The sequence below is a fragment of the Frankliniella occidentalis genome, unplaced genomic scaffold, assembly GCF_000697945.3.
Source record: "Frankliniella occidentalis isolate FOCC.00 unplaced genomic scaffold, Focc_3.1 Scaffold2, whole genome shotgun sequence".
Classification (NCBI taxonomy): domain Eukaryota; kingdom Metazoa; phylum Arthropoda; class Insecta; order Thysanoptera; family Thripidae; genus Frankliniella; species Frankliniella occidentalis.
The window spans coordinates 3,378,182-3,382,520 of NW_026267132.1; positions in this window are offsets into that span (position 1 = coordinate 3,378,182).

The following is a 4,339-nucleotide window of genomic DNA, read 5'->3' on the forward strand; positions in this document are numbered from 1 at the left end:
GACCCGGCCACGTATTATGTCAACATGCTCAGGCCGAGCCCGAGCAGGCCGTGCTCGCAGAGGTGAACACATCCTCCGCGCGACCGCGACCCTCGGCATCTCCAGGACTGAATCAGCTCGGGCCTTCCTTGTCGTACCTTTAGGTGGGAGAGCTAGGTACCCTCGTTGAGCAGAGCGCTCTGCGGAAACAGTCTGCTCTGTGCAGTGTTCGGGTATGGGGCGTGTTCAGGATTAAGCTGAGAGTCAAGTTAATATGAACGACTTTTATTCGCTTTTATTATATCGACTGACAACGACAGTAGAGATTGCCACTTCTGAAGACTGAGCGAGCTTGAGGGGACGATATGACTCGAACAGACAGGTAGACAATTCAAGAAGAACAGTATACTTTTTGGCTCCAACTGGCATAGTGACCAACTGTAGCATTTTAATATCAATCTTTTAATATTCAACATGCTGTTCTCTGGAAATCTAAGAGACGAACCCTCCCCGTCACCAACCAGCCCACGACCCCCGTTGTCGAGAGAAATATTTCTGTCCGACGCGAGGTCCGACGTGTGGTGCCGTCCACGCCGCTTCCTTCGACAAACCGGAAGCAGAACGCTGTCAGTTCGTGAAGCAGCGCGGAACATCGCGACGAGGCGGAGGAGCGGGGGAGTCTGCGCCGCCAGGACTCTAAACATGTTTCGCCCGCCGTACCGGATCAGTCCGCCGGCGCAGACAGTCACGCCGGCGCACTCTTTCGCACACACATGGTGTCACTTTGGCGACACCCGCCCCGCCCCGCCCCGCCCCGCCCGTCGCGCCCCAGATCACGTTCGCGCGCCCAGCGGCGTGTCGCCCGCCAATTCGCCTCGGCTGTCTGTAAGGGGGTCGCCCCGCCGCAGAGAGGTGAGAAGAGAAGGGTGGGAACGAGGGGGAAGGGGATATGCACTGCCGTGGTCGTTTTTTCCCGCCTACATTTTGACGTGCCTCTCCGAATGCCAAACGCACGGCACTCCATAATAATCTGCCAATTTTGTCCCCTTTAAAAATCCAAACCGGCCAAATTTTGACATTTATGAATAGACGAAAAGGCTGCGAACTTTTTTAAAAGTCCCTAACGAAATACCAAAATTTGGCGATCAAAAAGGGAATGACGTTATGTTTGCAAGCAAAGAGAACACGGCACATTAATACGGTATGGTGACCGCAGCGCCCCCTACCCAACCGTCCTGCTCGGTCGCTTGCGGGCACTCAGTATTAGAGATACTTCTGCTTGTGCCTCATGATCTGCCTCGTGCTTTGCCCGCTTTGCCTCGTGCTCCGCTTGCGCTCACGTCTCGCGGGCTCGGCACGAGTTAAATAACTGTACGAGGTATGTTTCCTCCCTTTTCATCGATATCTCCCTTACACGGCAGGGCAATCTTCATAAACATGGGGCTCGTCAAAAACTTACGCAACAAAATTCTCGTTACGAAACTCTTTTCAAAGTTTTATCTCTGCGTTCCGCCTATATTGGTAACGAAAATCCAGCGCCGCATTTTGAGCTTTCTAAGGAGTCGAAGCGCACGAAGATCCCCCCCCCCCTACCACCACCACCATAGCCGTATCGGAGACGTTGATGAAAAAGGCGGAAACACATTTCGTTAAGTTACGGTTCCGTGGCGTCAGGTTGAGGCCCCCGGGGGTGGGGCGCGGGGCGCGGCAGCGCGTCAGTCGGGCGGCAAAGTTGGACGGCGGTGTGGGGGCGCGGGGGTCGGGGACGCGGCGAGACGCGAAGGCCGAAATGAGTGATGGCCGCCGGGCGTGCCGGCCTTGGCCTTGCAGCGGGGGCTCCGCGGGGTCAGCTCGGCGGCGGACGGACTTTGTTTCCTGGCTGGCTGCCCCTGTCGCGGTCCGCTCCGGCCGCCCCGCCCGGCCCTTGTCATGGATGTCGCCGTCCAGAGTTTGTGACGTGGCCGCCAAAGTGCTACAACTAAACACGGGGCGGGACAAGGGCAGCGGCAGCAGCCCCCCTTTACGCTCCGGTCCCCTCCAATGGGTCCGCCCCCGGACCAGGAGGGGAGGGTAGCGAGGCGGAAGCAGAGCAAGGGAGAGTAAGTTCTTTTCATCCGGCGCGGCCGACCAGCCCTGGTCACACGTGTGGTACCGTGTCCCCCCCCCTACTCTGCTATACCCCTTCATCCACCGCCACACACCCCTTTTAAACACATTGGACCCCCTCGGTCGCTGGCTACCGCCAATGGGGTTTTCGACAGGGGAGCAGGGAGTGACACATCCACGGGACCTAGGGGACCCGGGGGGGACCCTGACAACCTACTCAATCACCGCAGTGTCGCCTCCCCAGACCCCTACGCCCCTTTCTTTTTATGCCGCGAAACAGTTTCTTGATTTTGAACCGATTTTGCAAACTTTACTGGATAATTATTGTTGGGACTATTCCTTCGTGTCTTTGCTGAGCGCGTTGGTTACGCCGCTGCAACTTCCCCACTTCCCCCTCCGTTCTCCTACCGCGCCGGAACCGTCCAGCGGCAGAAGCCATTACTGCTTTTCCTCCACCCGAAAATCGAAAATAAAATCTCACGGCCATCGTGCCCAAGCGACCATGACCTTTTGTCGTTTAAACCTCACCCACTCCCCCCCTCCCTGCCTCAACTCCCTCATCCCACTTTTTCGTTGATGGCCCATGATAGAATTATACCACGAAATGAGGGTGGCGCGCGGGCACTCACATGCCCGCCCACGTGTGCCCGCGAGCCACCCGCGGTAGCGGCCCGCCTGGTGTAGCCATTGGCACACAATGGCACGTGGAGAACACGTGTGTTTTTGCACGCGTACACGTGTGTCGCACGTGTTTTGCACGCGTACACGTGTGCCGCACGTGTTTTGCACAACTGCTGCACCCGTGCTGCACTTGTACTGCACATGAGCTGCGCGTGTGGCTGCACGTCACGTGTGCTCGCGGGGTCCGGCCGCGGTGTGCCCACTACGCTGCGTGGGCCGGCGGGGCACTCAAGGAGGAACGAGATCATCAAATTAGATTAATGAAATTAAATTAGGCGGAGCAGAGTCCGCTCGCGCCCTGTCCTGCCCCACCCCGGCCAACCCCACCCCGCCCACCCCACTCCACCCCACCTCGCCCCGCCCCGCCCTGCCTCAGCCGGCTCTCATTACGAGGCGCGGACTCGCTGTGGCCACTCAGGTGATGGCCCCCCATCAAGGTGAGCGTGCTGTTGGCCACCCTGCTATCCGCCCTCCGCGCGAGCCCCCGGGAGTGCCCCGAACTCGCGTTCGACCCGCCCGCTCTCAGGAAACCGCATTTTTCTGGGAACGTAATCATTGCATTGTATACAAAATTTTCATGGTGCATAAATTCAAACCCAAAACATAAAATTCGCTTGACAAAATCGTCTAATCTTGTACAAATTCTTAGAATTTTTCGTTTTCTTAAATAAATTGTTTCATCACGCAAACAAAAAAAAGATGACCTTAGTTTCTTGCACGAAACTGTCTTTACTACTGAAGAAAACTTCTTTTCCCGATAGAAACGGTTTTCTGGGTGCGGCTTGCGGCACCTCCGGATGCACTTCCGCCGATACACTTACTTCCTTCCACTGACTATGGGACGCTCCCGCACTAATTGTTTGTTAGAAAATGGAGTGCTGTTTGTGCAATTATTTCCAGGACACTCACTACTGAGGTCTCTGTGGGCGCGGCTAGGCCGAGGGCGCGGTCGGTGGGGATCGGCCCGTTTACTTGTTGAGCTGGGGAGCGACACGGATTGACACTCGGCCCCCGCCAGGCTGCGGCGCTGCTGGGCCTGACCTCACCCCACCCCGCTATCCCCACGCCCCCAACCTCCCCACGCCTCCAACCGCCACCCGGAAGCAAATAAGAGCCCGGCCCACACCTCCCGTCCAGCGGTTTGCGCGAACCACGCATGACACATTTTCTTTTCGGTTTCTTCCGCTAGATGCTGAAAGAACAAGGCCATGCCACGCTAGCGAGGCCTTTCTCTGTATGGAGAGTTTGGGAGAAAAAAGAGGGGAGGAGGGAGGGAGAGAGAGCGAGAGCGAGAGCAGTCATCGGGATTCGAAATTGTGGAGTCGAGAGGGAAAAAGCGTACTCAGTGTATCTCTTTGTTCCTTTCTTTTGGGCCGTGTGTTTATTTGGCATGTGCACAAGTTTCCCCTTCGGCAACCTTTTTGAGTGGCAAGTATATAATTCGCAGGGCGCCAACGATTCACTTTGCAATTTACGGTTTAGTAAACATTAACTTCATAAGAAATCTACATCTCTGTTAAGATAACATCATTTACACGCCCATAGCCGTATCGGAGACGTTGATGAAAAAGGC